At 39.6% G+C, this 15,932-nt stretch overlaps 1 protein-coding gene and 1 long non-coding RNA gene across 4 annotated transcripts in view; both read right to left on the bottom strand.

Annotated features, from left to right (window-relative positions):
- The window catches only part of ATP8A2 (ATPase phospholipid transporting 8A2), a 308,301-nt gene that overhangs the window by 207,380 nt on the left and 84,989 nt on the right, over positions 1 to 15,932 (bottom strand). The window lies entirely within an intron of this gene.
- Positions 14,777 to 15,673, bottom strand: LOC136013926 (uncharacterized). Its single transcript, XR_010612452.1, has 3 exons — positions 15,624 to 15,673; positions 15,329 to 15,369; positions 14,777 to 15,226 (listed from the first exon to the last, which is right to left on the bottom strand). It is a non-coding gene; the product is annotated as an uncharacterized LOC136013926 (long non-coding RNA).

Genomic DNA, 15,932 nt, shown 5'->3' with positions numbered 1-15,932 from the left:
TCTCCTACCATGCCAAGAAAAACAACATATGGAGGACCCAAGATATTAGATGGCCTCACTCAGATCATTTTCATAGCTTTGAATCTAACTTCAACCTGAAATTCTTTCACAGTAAGCCAAGTAATCGAAAACATCTCTATGCAAAGTCCTTAACCTGCATAGCAAGTCTCAGGTTATCACACATGCAGACCAAACCTGCCTTCAAAAATTAGATACACAGATCATATCACTACTTCTGCGTCTCCAGTGACAGCTGAAAGTCCAGATGAATTGGACCATCAAAAGCTATAAAAAGAGCTGTAGATAATTATACAAGGATGTTTTCAGTTCTGCAACAGACTGATTATGCAGGAGCCAGGGAACTTGGTAAATATGGAAGAAAATACACCCTAGAGGAACCTTTGTCCTGTCAGCAGTACATTTATCTCCGAGCATGTTCCACATAGTTTGAGAAAAATGAAACATATCTTTTACAAGCTTTTTCTGATCACAGACAAGTCACCTCCAAATATGTCAGTCAGATATACCATCTCAAATACGTATCCCTGTATCAAGCGTCACTGGTAGTTCAACATCACAGTACACAACAGCACCAAACAGCTGACCACTTGAAAACACACACTTCGGTGTTCCAGTCAAACTTCTTGCAGAATGCCAGATAGCTGCATGATAAACTTATAGCTCTTCACGAAGAAAAGTGGTGTCTTTATTAAGGAATATTTATCAAGTCCCCCTGCAACCCATGAGATGGGGGCTTAGGAAGAGAAGAGGAAAAAGGAAATAAGGGAAGGAGACTTTTTCCAAATTAAGAGGTAAAACCAATTTGTTCAAGATTTCACCAAAAACTTCTCTCTTGTCTTGTAGATTACCAAGGCAGCACATGCTGCCAGAAGTGGTGCCTCTACCATTTTAGCCTGTTGAAATAAAACCTTCAATTGCCTGCATATTACATTTTCCTTAGATTGAAGAGGCACACACTGATTATGTGAGTGGCATCTTCAAAATGCCAATCTTTATTGCAAACCTTCACTAAAAGATTGATTTTATTTCTTAAAATAAAAAAATAAATAAAAGATTAAAGAAAAAAAAAAAGTGACAGAAGTCTCAATATTCTCAGCCCAAAGAAATGACATCCTAAGTAGTCATCCACTGGAATGTGGCTGCCAAAGGCAGGCACCCTCTAGAAAGCCATGAGCCTTTTGCAGCCTTTCTTTGAGTTCTCAGAAGGCAAAGCCTGTAGCATAGGAAACAATTGCAGAAGCAACTACAATCAGAAGGACAATTCATCATCAAATGTTCCCCAAAGGCTATGAACGACAACACACTTGCTCAGTTAAACATTATTCTAAAATATTTCTAGCTTTAGCAAGAATCATACAAGAATCACAGAAAAATGCTTGTGTACCCTGGAAAGGCCAGGGATTTCAAACAGTATAGCTAATATCCTGTTCTCATCACACTAAGAACAGGATTGGGTTTACTACACAACTTTAATTTACTCCAAAAATGCTCTACATTGGACAATCTCTCCATTGCTCTCCATACATTTCAGATATTTGACCACAGAACAGTTTATGGTATACATAAGTTTATATCCCATAGTACAGAAAAGGCAAGAAAGAAATGCCTGTTCTGGACACTAACACATCTGTGTAACTATTAAAAGCAACTGTACTTTGCCAAGAGGAAGCAGTTTGTTATTTTTCCTAACAAGCTAGAATGCCTCAGTGTCTTTATATTTTGATAATTTAGCCTTATTAAATTCATTCAACGGAACAGGCTTTTTGTTTTATTTCCTTCTACTTTCGTCAACCAAGTCCCAGTCGCTTTTTCTTTCTAATACAACAGTCAAGCTGTTCTGGAATGGGAACAAGCTCTTATTTAGACCTCCAAGGAAATGAAGTTTCTACCAAGCAATTTCCCAAAGATAAAAGCCAACACCTTTAAGCAAACTGAATAAATCTTCAGACGAAGAAGATACCACAGCTTGTTAGCATTTCAACCCCACGCTTCTGTGTTTTAAGATGCGAGTACACTCGGATACCCACAAACTGCTAAGGAGAACTCAGCCAAGAAAATGACACTGCTGTGTGGACATACAATTCTGCCTTTAATTTACTCCCAGAAAAAGGAGTGTTTTCTCGTTATATGCATGTAGGGTGCTTTAATGACCCAGATTTCAGCTAGACATCCTGGCTTTTTCACATGTGTGTAGGTGTGTATCTGTAAGTGCACATTAAGAAAAAACAAAACAGTGTTATGTGGATCTATATTATCACTGTTAAACCACCTTGGCTGATATGTATAAAGTCTAATCTCATTGAATCAGGATAGTTATACAGCTTTTCCTGAAAGGGACACAGAAAGAACAGCCAGCAACATAGCCACGGCTATACTGAAAGAGTTTTACCACTGCTAGCAAGTAAGAAATCCATGTTTATTGATATGTAAAAGACTGAATGCTAACCACAGTGAAATATAGACTGGATGACAGAATATATCCTTCCTCCAAAATAATGCTGTACCCGGGGAAATTGAGCAAATAAACAGTGTTGAGCAAATTGATTTGCACAAGACACGATTACCTCAACACGATTTTCTCATGCTACAGTATCTTGCCAGCACAGACACAAGCATATTCCAAAACAAATGATCACTGTGAAAAATCATTTAGCTTTTTTAAGTCTATTACATCACTAGTCTTGAAAATAAAAAAAATAATTTGTTTTACCTTTTCATATAAGGTAACACCAATGTGCAAGACATCAAAATAAAGTTGGAAGGACAGAATTTTCCTCTCTACAGACTAATAAAAAACCCTCTCAGCTTCCTCTCCAAAACCTCCTTGGAAAAAAGAAAACAAAACACCACTATTAGCATCTGTGTAGTTAATAGCTCAGTTGCATGCTAGTGTAAGTAACAGAGGCCATACTGCTGTCAGAGTTCATAGCCAAAGTTATTCCAGTACTTAAGTAAAAGGAAACTGCTTTGAGCATTAAGCCAAACAGCAAACTGTAAACTCAAAGTTACTCAAGACAGTTATACACATGCAACAAGCCAAGCTGCCATATTAGTCTTCCTTTCAAGTGCTTATGTACTATCAAATCTGTTTCTCCAAGTGAAGCTGAGAAACTTCCAGAGTAGCTGATTAGTATAGGCAAACTCTGTAATAAATCTGGCTTTTAAGAAGCAGACTGCTTTTATCCCAAGTTGTTTTTTTAAAGCCCTGGTTTTGATTTAGACACAATACAGGTATTGAACAGAAATATGAGAGAACTTACAGTTCTTGAAATACCCTTCGAGATTTTACTTCTACCTTTAAAGCATGACAAGCATCAGAAGTTACTCACGCTCCTTGGACTATATATTTTCCCTTTTCACCCATGGCTGACTAGGCAATAAAGCAACACAAAGGTGTTTTCAGATGGATCTGATACAAACTGTACTCCAATGGCCCTACCTCTTTCCCAACAGCCTCTTGAAATGGGGAACATGCACAGTTGTTGACTGTTCCCATGCAACTGGGATTGTTATAGGGACTCCTGAGCTCATTTACAGTCCCAGAACATCACTTTGAGTCATTAAAGATTTAGTCTGGGCTTCCTGCCATTTGACAGCTGCCCAAGAGAAAGCAGGGCGCAAGTCTATCCTGGGCACTTTGCTCCTGGCCTCAGTCCCACATCTGCCCTCTCAGGGCTTCTAATGAAACAGAGCACAGCAAGCAGACAGCATTCTCCTGCCTTAACTGCAAAGATAACACACAAGTCCAACAATGCTTGTGTTTAAGACAAAGCAGTGCCCAAATTGCTCCACAAGGGCAGGTGAAGGCTGAGAACGCCCTGAGCAAAGATGACTCAAAGCATGCCCTGAAGGACTGGAGATTGGACCTGGGAAACACAGACTGTCCTAGGAAGAAGTAGAGATGGAAAAGCTGGAACAGCAAAGATGCAGGACACTGGATTTTCCTTCATACCCCAAAACTAGAACAGGTCTATAGCTCAACATTCAAGAAGACAGTAATAGGACTAAAAATGATTACCTTGGATCAGTTTTTTGAAGCCATGTATTGAAGAGGCATACACTGGGGAAGAGAAACTATTGTGTTAAACAAGCAAGATGATAGGAAACATTCTTGCTACATCAGCAGAGAACTTTACCATCTGAACACTTGCTAGATCTATCAGCTCAAATAACTAACTCAGTAACCTAAGGGAAGTGACAGGAGAGCTATCCAAAATACTGACATTGGCAAAGCACAAGCAAGCTGTCTCGGAGCAACTGATCTTACTTCAACTGGCAGCACATGGGAGTAACAGCAAAGAGGACATGGCACAGATCTGAGTCCCCCCTTCTACCTCCTCCCAGCTGAAGTCAATAAATGCTTTAAATGGGGCAATGAATTCTGGTAAGAATCAGAAATACCCTAAATAACGAAGTCTATCACAGCAATTTTTCAGACTGTATGCAATACCCCTGAAACTCACAGGGATGCTGAGCCCTCAGTTACCCCAAGACTCCAGGTTGTGCATTCCTCCCAAAGCTTGTTGCATTATCTGACAACTATGTTCATCTAGTAAAAAATATTCCATACAAAGGCACAATTTCAGATGGCAGCACCATAGATTCAAAGCTCTAATTCTAGTGTAGCATACAGTTAAGGTAACAATATGCATAAGTATAAGAACAAAATATTAATTTTTGTATCAAACAGACTACCTTTCTGACTACATGACCAATCATGTGGGAATTAGGGATTTTGACACTACGACTTTGGACACTGAAATTAGCCAGAGCAGAACAGCACCTTTTGGAAGACACTGGCAGAGTTGAAAACAAAGCCTCCACCCTTAAATAATATGTAGCAGGAATAACCCTGAGCTTAGCGCGAGTGGTCCTCACTGCTACAAATACATCTGTACTTCCCTGCTCCGAGCTTCCTTCAGGCCCTAGTTAACATTTGCACCTAAAGCATGAGGTTGTCCAAAAATGCTTAACAGCAAAGAAGATTGCATCCAGCCATTTGTATGTGTGAATCCAAATTCAAGGCTATTGAAACTGCATTTATGAGGCAGTAGGCATGGTCTTAAAACCACACTGGCAATTTTCTAGTCCAATATATTTCTATTCCCTGTCTTACTGGAATAGAGACGCCACCACCATCCCATTTTGGACCATGTAATTCAGTCTGCTTAGGCCTTAAAATACGCAGTCTACTTCAGTCCATATTAACACCAGCACACATATGTAACAAGGTTCCTCCACTTCAAAATGTAAGTTAGAATACTGATGACAGCAATACTGACAGTATGTACATTGATAGCACAAAATCCCAACTAGGAACAAGGCTACTCTGCAGTATGGTTGAAAAGCAGAGGTAATCCAGGACTTAAATGTTCACTTAGTGGGCAATACATAGCAGTTAGTTACCCTGCCTGTCCAGTGATCTAAGCTCCCAGTGCAAGAGATTAAGGCAGTATGAGTAGGAATGCTTCATGTCTTCTTGTAGAGCAAGACGTGCTAGATGCCTGCTTGGTCCTACCACTGGTGACTACCATTCACTTTAAGATGCATTTTGAATAATATTTAGTTTGCTCTTGGGAGATTAGTCACTCTAGTACACTTCCGTACAACAGCTACAGCAACAACTTTTTACTTCCTTTCACAGCATATTGACAGCATATTGACAAACAGGAATGACTTATTCTTGACAAACATACTTTATAACTTTTTTTTCCTGCCATAAAAATCCTTCCAATTTGCAGATTTCCTTACTAAAGGTTCATGTGGCTCCTGGGCACTGGACAAACCATGAGTCAAACAACCTGTCACAAGGTCTATTTACAGCCTCAAGTAGCTAAAGCATTCCTATTTCTTCACTTCACATACTTCCCTCCCACAAAAACCACAACCAACTAAATGAACTAAACAACCACCTGCTCCCTTTTCTCCCTCCAGCACCAGCACACTGGATTTCTCCACTGTCCTTACTTAACTCACCTGGAGTTTTGTTTTCCGTTCTGGTGTCCTCAGCATAAAAAGGACATGGAACTGCTGGAACAAGTCCAGAGGAGGGCCACGAGGATGATCAGGGGACTGGAGCACCTCCCGTATGAAGATAGGCTGAGGAAGTTGGGGCTGTTCACCCTGGGGAAGAGAAGGCTGCGTGGGGACCTAATAGCAGCCTTCCAGTATCTGAAGGGGGCCTGTAGGGATGCTGGGGAGGGACTCTTCATCAGAGACTGTAGTGACAGGACAAGGGGTAATGGGTTAAAACTTAAACAGGGGAAGTTTAGATTGGATATAAGGAGGAAATTCTTTCCTGTTAGGGTGGTGAGGCACTGGAATCGGTTGCCCAGGGAGGTTGCGAGTGCTCCATCCCTGGCGGTGTTCAAGGCCAGGCTGGATGAAGCCTTGGGTGAGATGGTTTAGTGTGAGGTGCCCCTGCCCATGGCAGGGGGGTTGGAACTAGATGATCTTGGGGTCCTTTCCAACCCTAACTATTCTATGATTCTAAAATGCTGCCTACCTACAATAAAAATTCCAATAAAACTACTAATGGCAGGTAATGAACCAGAGAGGAAAGAGCAGCTTCTTCCAGTTACTTGATGCCGTGCCAGACTCCCCCAGATAACCCATTCTGCCCCCTTCCTCTGTTGCAGACTTATTTATTCCTTGCAGATTCAAAAGCAACAATACACTTAACAACCCTTTTGTTGGCATTGCCACTGCTAGAAATGACTACACAGCATAATGCATATAGAGACTATAGGGCAGTCTTTACTTAGATGCTGTTCTTGTTTGACTATATAATACATTATAAACTAGTGATATGCAATGGTATTTCAGGTAAGCTTGGAAGCATCTTTGCATTCAAAGCCAGCAGAGCTTCAACATGGCCGATCTTCATCCTAAAAACTTAGGAAAATATTCTATTCCCATATATAGTTGGCGCAAACTGACATCTCCCTGACACCCACAGGCAGCTCAGGAAGCCAGAGTGGCTCTGCTGCTCATTGGCTGACTGCTTTTGGCTAATTCTAGCAACAACTGGAAAAATAATCTTACTGATGCTGCATAACTGTTGCCCAGCAAAAACACTGGTACCCACTCAACTGAGAAGCTGGACACACCACCTGATGTGCTTTCATCCTGATAGCTTCCTGTATGCTTATCCTTCTTTTTTTTTAAGCCAAGAATACAAAGATACTGTGCAAGAAAGCTCCAGGCAAACTTTTCTTTTCTAGTCAAATAAACACCACTCCCTGAAGTGAACACTTACTTTCAAAGACCTTTTTCTTCAAGACTTTTAAAAACACACCATTTAGTTCCCTATCAGTTTACCCCATGTGTATGTCTGAAATTTTTATTAAAGTTTATCTAACAAATATGATACCCCCTTTAATTACTAAAAATAATTTTAATAAGAAAACTCCACAAAATCATCAAGATCATGTTTCTTTTTTAAAATTAAACCACCAGAGTAATTTCCCTAAAGATTTAGTTGTACAATAGATTTATTTTATTAATATTTACTAAACCTATTAACTCTGTCTACTGAACTGTAGAGTTTGTCTGTCAAACTCTGGATACAAGTATAAATCCCTGGAGAGCCTGATAATATTAAACCTAATATAGACAGAGCAATTAAGTTTTAATAACTTGAAAGACAGTTAAAGTTTTCAAAAAATCAGCTAGTTAATTTTTGACCCCATCTCCTCTTCCCTTATGTCACTTACAGATAAGTTGGGAAATATTAATTCTATAATGAACGCATAATTATTACCATACCAACCTATGTTTTATAAAGCCCCTTAACGATTAATTGGTTTTATTCAACCCCACTTTCCCAGACTTCTACAGATAACCAAAATCCACATCCAAAAGCATACGCTCTGCTGACCTTTTTGCCCACTGAGAATACAGAATTCTTGAAGCCAGACAACTTACGTTACCATTAGCCACAGAAATGGTCCCCAGTTGTACTGTAGAATTTGATACCATGTCTTCTTACAAAGAGCTGTATCTTTATTATTTCACTAAATTCTATACTTTAAGTACAATAACTTGAATTAATAACAGACCCCAAATTCCTCCATCTTCCAAAACAAAGGAAAGCTTCTTTGTGATGTGTCAGCTTTGCTGGACACAGAAAATGGACAAAGTTTTTATGTCTTTTGGTGCAATTTGGATGTAGTTAATCCATTTCCAATATGACACTAGGCCGAAAAATATTTCGGCCTTCAGATGGCTACTGGGTCACTCTCTATTTTCGAGTGTCACAACAAATCAGAATTGAATACCAAACACAGGCAGTACCTATCAAGCTAAAGAGGAAGTGAGTGCTTAAATTTAGAAAGCCTGTATGAGCATCAATTTCTACCCTACAGTCACTGTTAAATGAGCCAGCAGGGACTCCAAATTAGAATATTCCACAGCTGAACAGTTCTTGCCTCAGGGGTAAGATTTGCTCCCAAGGATTTATCTAAGGGATGTAAATGCCCTAGGGCCACACTTCAAACAAGACATGCTAGTAGACTGAACTAACATCCAGGTTACCCTTCTAGGACTAAGACGCTACTTACACTTTCATTGTTCCAGATAAAAAGCAAGAAAACGTTAAACCACTTTGTATTGAACAACACTCTTTACCTGACCAGAAAGGAGCACCAAAAGATCCAAAGACAATACGCATGGAACAAACACACTAGCAAAATGACAGGCTAGATAACCAGGCTTTCACCTTTGATTTTTGAGGTCTTCGTACATGAATTGCCATACTGGCATGTATTTTTCCATAAAACTTTTCATCAAAGAAGCATCAGGTGATGTACTCCCTTCATACCAGAACAACAACTAGTTCCATGTAGAAGAGCATATTAAACACTGAAGTTACAGCAAAAAGCAGCTTTAATTAAGGAAAAGATAATAATCCATTAATTAAATGAAAGCTATTAAAAAACCCCCAAAACCCACAAACCAAAAAAAGCTTGCAAACTTCAATTTAAGGTGAGAAACTGCAAAATGTGCTTCTCAAAACAGGTCTTCAAGAAAAGCAAGAGACCTGCATTAAAATAACCCCCAAAGGAATGGGAATGTGTGGTGTGAAGTAACCACACATACTACAAGCACCTTGTATTCTTCATCTCAGCCAGCAGCAGCTGTCAATAGTTAACAATTTCAGTGATCAAAACAGCCAGGCCTTTAAGGGTTGTCACTTCTGTGGCATTCACATTATCATTCAGACAAAATTTGCACCAATATCTAGTATCACCAGTGCTCCAAAAGGTAGAGTAAGGTTTGAGCTTGTTTTTTACCTTTTTTTTTTTTTTTAAATATGTTTAAATATTTCAGGGTTGTCTGAGGAAATCCCCATCATTTCAACAGCATTATATCAGAGTCAATGGCAGGAGGGCATGGTCCAGTTTCTTTTGAGTCCTTAAGAGCTGTTGCCCATAACAGGTAAGGGCTATTCAAACTGAGGTCACAATCAACAGTTTTGTTCTCACTACAAGGATGCAGTAACAAATTATGAGGAGAGATGGTAAAGCCCACGCTGCTGTGGGTCACTGTTTTTCCAGGATATATGCCATGGTAAAGATGAGTAATCATTATACATCACTTCTTTTTTATTCTCTTAAGAACTCCTCGTGGTTCAGTGTCACAGCACGTATCTAATAATTTCATAAATACTAGTGCAGCTTACAACAGATTTACTTACACATAATTTATTTGTCATCTAGTTTATGGACCCTATGGTACTTGACTACTACAATAGCTGTACTTAACAGCAAAACATTTACCCACAGAATTCTCTTAAGTAACTCAGCAAGCTGCTACATTATATTTTTTTCTTTAGTTAGCAGCAAAGAAAAAGAACAGAGTTATTTATGCAATATGATCTTTTGGTTTAAGGAGAGCCCATTCAAAACTAGAGCTTAAGTTTCTCCCAATGACACAGCTTGCTCATAACAAGCTAGTAATATATTCCTTGACAAAGGATAATGACAGTGGTCTAATCTGCCATAGGAAGCCATCATCACAACATGACTATACCATAGGCTTCTTGTTTGTAAGTCTGACTGGGTTTAAAATGTCAAGCTTTAACCCTGCTCCCATAAGGCTACCAGGGTCAAATAAACAGACTATCTTACAAATGCTTATTTGAGCAAATAGCAAGGATGCACAAGAGATGCCTTGACATATGGAAACATTCAGCTTTTGCAAGAATGTTTTCTTCTATCAAACCAAAGGCAAACTGCAAAGTCTAAACTCTATGACAGTTCCAGTATATGCATAAATTTGAGATTTATGGAGGGGGAAGGAAGGAAAGGAAGCGAAAAGGTTGGAAAACTACCAATTCAGAACACAAATTGTTTATGTTCTCCGCAGCTAGCTTTGCCACACAAATACCCTATCACAAGATGTTTGTAATGCTTGCACTGAGAAAAACAGTCACAAAAAACTTTGTGATGTCTATCCCAGAGAAGACTTTAAGCCTGCTTAGAACACTAGTCATGATATTTTTAGGGTTTGGGAATTACTTGAAAATGCAACATATCTAAATCAGTTTTGTCTTGAAATTATGGGGAGAAGAAGATGGCACTCGCTACCTCATTTCTATCAGCTTGTCTTCTCTAAAACACCCTTTCTAAATATGAAATGACAAAACAGACCCTCTAGCATCACTACCTCAGTTAAATGACTGGAGTTACATACATAAAACCACACCTTGGAACATGTTTCAGTAAAAATAAACATACTTCATTGCGGCAAAGGCACATAAAAGCCATAGAAGTTTCTAAAAGGCTGCTCTGATCAGTTCTGCTCTATGCAGAAGGTTAAGCAGAAGGAACAGACACATGCAGGCATTAAGTTGATACAGCTAAAGGTTGCTTAATTCTAGTTTCTGACAGACCAATCAGCCTACAAAAATTCAGCGGGATCTTTTCTAGCTTCAACTAAATGCAAAGCATATTTTTACTTAATTCTCATGTGAAGAGAATTTATTCCTTTATGTGACTGTGTCGTGGTTTAAACCGAACCACAAACCTCGTTCACTCACTCCCCCACTTCTTGCCCTCCCCCTGCTCCTGGAGGGACGGAGAGGAGAATCGAAAAGAACGCAAATCCCACGGGTTGAGATAAGAACAGTTTAGTAACTAAGGTATAACACAAATCACTACTGCTACCACCAATAATAATAGTGCTAAAGGAAATAACAAGAGGAAAGAATACAACACCTCAACACCAGTTGACCAACAACTCGCCCCACTCCCCCCAGCCGAGCACCGACCGACACCTCCTCCAACCCTTGCAGTCCCAACCCTTCCAGGTAACTCCCCGTTACATCCTGGGCATGACATGCTGTGGTATGGAATACCTCTTTGGCTAGCTTGGGTCAGGTGTCCTGTCTCTGCTTCCTCCTGGCCTCCCCTCCTCCCTGGCAGAGCATGAGGCTCAGAAAGTCCTTGGCCAGACCAAACATTCGAGCAGCAACTGAAAACATCGGCGTTATCACCACTGTTCCAAGGCCAAAAGATCAAAACACAGCACTGTACTAGCTCCTAAGAAGGAGAAAAATGACTGCTGCTGCTCAACCCAGGACAGACTGATAAGCAGGCTTAGAATTAAGATCTATCTTTGTTTTCTGAAGATGTGATCAAGACAGTCTAATTCTTACCCTGAAGCAGTAGCGTTCCACTATCTTCATTAAGGTAACAGTGCAGGTGAATAAATACTGTTTTAGACTGGCTCTGCACCAAGAAATGAAGACTGCTTATGCTAAGAACCCCCAAACTTGCATGAACAAGGACTCCCCCTCCCCTTCAATGAAAGCAGAGGAATTGTAAATGAAAATAAGTATCTTGAGAGAAAAGAATATTTAGTTCTTCCCTAAGTACAAAAGAAATCTGGATTGTTCCTACAGATGTAGCATTAACCATGTCAATCAAGATCAGTATCCGTAACTCATGTACCTACAGTTCAGACACCCACTTACTCTTATGCCCTTAAAAAGCACACCACCGTACTTTAACATAAGCAAAAACTGCATTTCATGGGTAGCTTCTCATTTAACAAAGCCCTGCTTTCACTTCATTATGCATCCCTATGTTTCCATGGTGGCTGGCACTTATTGGAAATATTTATCAGTACACTGAAGAGAATCCCATCTACAACGCAAACACTTCACCATCCAGCTGAAGTCATTATTATATTGGTACTTACACAACAGAAAACAGATCTGGATAGCTCTCAGGGATCATCTACTGAGAGATAAACCTTCACATATATGAATACCACTAGCAATTTGAAGAGAGTGTTTTTCCCCAGTCAGTTTCCTTTAACATATGATAATTCTTACAAACGAGAGAGCAAATTTTAAATGGAGTTCAGGGCACACAAACACTTCTTTCCATTTTTATGCAATACGATCTACTCCATCCTATAGCACAGACAAGGCATTAGCAGGATGAGGCCCCAGCTGCTAAAATACCTGCAGCCTAAGGCTGCAAGACCCCTTCTCAGTCTTGACAAATGTGATCACTATCAACAAATGAAGGGAACTTAGAAAAGAGTGTTTGGCTTTTTTTAATAGCCCTTGCCAGCCCTCTCAGTTTCCAGCTATGGAAAAATAAAGAGTTATTTAGAAACCGGGTCTTCAGACTCCTAAAGGTCCTTGCATTCCTTCAGGTCCAAGTGCCTCCACTTCATCCAAACTAATTATCATAGTGCCAGAAAACACTAATAAGAAAGAAAACAGGGCCACAGATAAGGGAAAACAGTCATTAATGAATACTGAAAAGGGAAAGCAGGATGAAACAAAAATACCAGCCCAACTCATTCACCACTCACAGCTCAAACCTATTAGTATCACTTCCTGACAAAATGGTAATCTAATACTTAAGTTACACAGTCCTGTGTGTACTTAAACCTACAAGTCCAGGTAACACCTATATTCTTTCATTTGTAATTCTACTCAGTACGCACAAATCAAAGCGGCTTTTCACATGAAGAGCTGTGGATTTTCCACATCCATACAACTAACTTTCTATGCAGATTATCAAATACCTGGAGTTATGAAAGATTCTATTTGCTCCTCAAAAAACCCAGAAAAAACACTAAATCCCTTTGGTAGAATGTTTTTGATGATTTATCTGATTAATAGACACTGTTCCTTGTATAACTACCTATTAACTAAATGTCTGTTTCTAGATTAAGAAAAACAGAAATTTGAGCAAGAAGAAGAATCTGGTACACCAAATAAATGTATTCTTTCCATAGTTTTTCCTAATTTCCCAATTCTTTTGCAAATTCCAGTACTACACAGAAGAGCTGATTACAATTCCAGGCTGACTGGTAACTGAAGTATTTTATTAGCCACAAGACCCCAGAGGAGCATCACAGATGCCTCTCTGAAGGCAAGGTGACGGTTGGCTAAAACCGAACCTGCCCACATTGATCAGTTTTCCAGAGTAATGGCTTTGCCTGAAATCATTTGGCACATGATAGCAGGGGAGGAAAAAAATAAATAATCCCAGTTTCATCTGTACTGCAAAATGGCACCTTCAAAGCATGTATGATGCATTAGCAGCACAGATTTGGTCTTGTCTTCCCAGCAGTTATTTGTACACCTTACTATCTTTTAGTAGGACTAAAGTACACAATACCAATGCTTTGGAGCTCCAAGTAACAGCTACAACTAGGGGTTTAGACTGAAAAGCTGACAGTAACTTTACCCCCATTCTTTAGGAGCCATCAGCATGGCATCAGCGACAAGGCCCAAACATCCTTTCTTTCAATAACAAGAAATACAGGAACCAAAATGCAGCACCGTCAGAGTTTCACAAAGCTTCACAGGCACTGTCTTCTGCAGTTGTGCTCAGTAACTTGAAATACGGATTTATATAAAACAATTCATCCTGTGTATGCTAAAAAAATCCCTGTAGTGAGGCTAATACTTTTTTATGGAAGCCATGATGCTACACAAATATTTTTTCCTGGTTAGTATAGTACAGTACAGGAGATGCATTTGGAACCATATTCTTTGCTTGAAGACAGAAAGAGTGACATTGACAGTCTATTTACTTTTAACAGCCTACTCCTCAGGTTTTCCTCCTTGCACAGACAGCCTGAGTTTTCCCAATGGCTATTAGAAAAAGCTTTAGGCAGCAACCCAAGAAAACCTGATTGTTTCTAGCATACGGGTAAAACCAGGGAACAGATCAGAGCTCTACTTCTTATAAAATCCAGAGCAGTTTAGCTGCATGATTCCCAGATAATCCCAGATCTATAGATCTATCAATATTTACATACAATGAATATTGGTGCCTGTTAAAAATCTCCTCCTTAAGATTTTTTTTTTACTCTGTTCACCACTGTGGGAAGAAAATGTGCACACAAGAACGTAGGTCATGAAAGTCATTGGATAAATGCGGTAGTTTTATCATGTTTAACAGATTTTCCCTATAGCTTATAGAACATTCATAGTAACGCTACCCTACCAAATCGCAAAAATAAGATCACAAAATAATCAAGTTTTCCCGACCCTCACTCCTAACTGGAATATAAAACTAACTGTATGTACAGCTTCCCTGCAGGTACGAAGACCCAGCCTGGGAAGTCAAGACATGGACTGCAGACAACAAACCAACAGTGTGAAGTTTTGGTTGTTTAATAATACTACATAATACCATGGTAGCACAAACAGGTTTATCCATGCTCATGTTCAATAGCTCATCCAAAGATGCAGCTGAGCAAGCAGAGAAGTGAAGGAGGCCAGCTTCTGTTTCTATGCTTATACTTTTAGTCAGATCATCATCAGGAGAGGCTGGCACTGAGGGTTCTTATGCTCGAGTATCAGCCTGCTGTTACTTCCGCATCAGTGTGCGCCACAGGATGATGACTGTCAGTCCAGGCACACTGTCATTTCTGCAGAACACATTCACTGTGTAACTCCATTTATAGCAATGGAGTTACTTTACAGCAAAATACTAGCCACAGGTTCAGACCTGGGTGCCTCCAATTTTCCCCTTCCACTACAACCCAAACTGGTAACCGATTGATACAATTCCCAGCCCTACTTTCTACAGGACTGAAGATGAGGAACACACCCAACAGTCCTTGGCTGCAAGATCCACTGCTCTCATCTCAGGCTTTCCAAAACCTGTCTTGGTCATCCCATTTCCCTTCTTGAGCTCTCACTCTCACCATTCTCACACTTCAACCTCTAAGAGATAATAACACAAGAAATTTGTCTGGGTTAAGAGCCGCACAATAAGAGTTCACAATGTTCCAATTTACTTAAACAGAAACCAAACCCAATAATTACCTCAAAGTAAGTCTTGTACTCAATATTTTCATTTGAAAAAGCTGTATTAGGAAAAGGAAAGAAAACCCAAGTAAGCATACGTATGTATGTAATTAAGTCTATAAGGGATAAGCATTCGCAGATAATTATGCTAAATTTCTAGAATTCAGCTGAATCAAGCTAGGGATTAGTCTTTTCTATTCCTTGTAGCTCCCTGAAGAGAACAGAAATGATTGATTTTTCCCTCAAGTGCATGATTTAGAAAAAAATTGAGCTTTCAAACACAAGCCAAGACAGCTGTTCGATCACATCTCACCTGCTGCTGCATGCCAAGGAGCAGAAGTGAGGGGGGAAGTCACACGGGGACTGCACAAAGGGAAAAAGCGTATCAATATTTAAAGGCTCCAAGCAAAACTTGGATCTTGTCAAAATTCATTTTTAGTATTAATGGATTTCAGAGATGGAATAAATTAAATATAATGCTACAGAAATTCAGTGTGAGAATCTTCGATTGATAGACTTCAAGCTAAGTTGAACGCAAGTCACAATTCCTGTTACAGGTGCAACATACAAACTAGGTATTACTACAGAGATCCAACAGTGAAAAACTGTCAGCAAGTACCTA

Source organism: Lathamus discolor, chromosome 4 (genome assembly GCF_037157495.1).
Source record: "Lathamus discolor isolate bLatDis1 chromosome 4, bLatDis1.hap1, whole genome shotgun sequence".
Classification (NCBI taxonomy): Eukaryota; Metazoa; Chordata; class Aves; order Psittaciformes; family Psittacidae; genus Lathamus; species Lathamus discolor.
The sequence above is the reverse complement of the archived record's forward strand: the minus strand, read 5'-3'. Positions and strand labels throughout refer to the sequence as shown.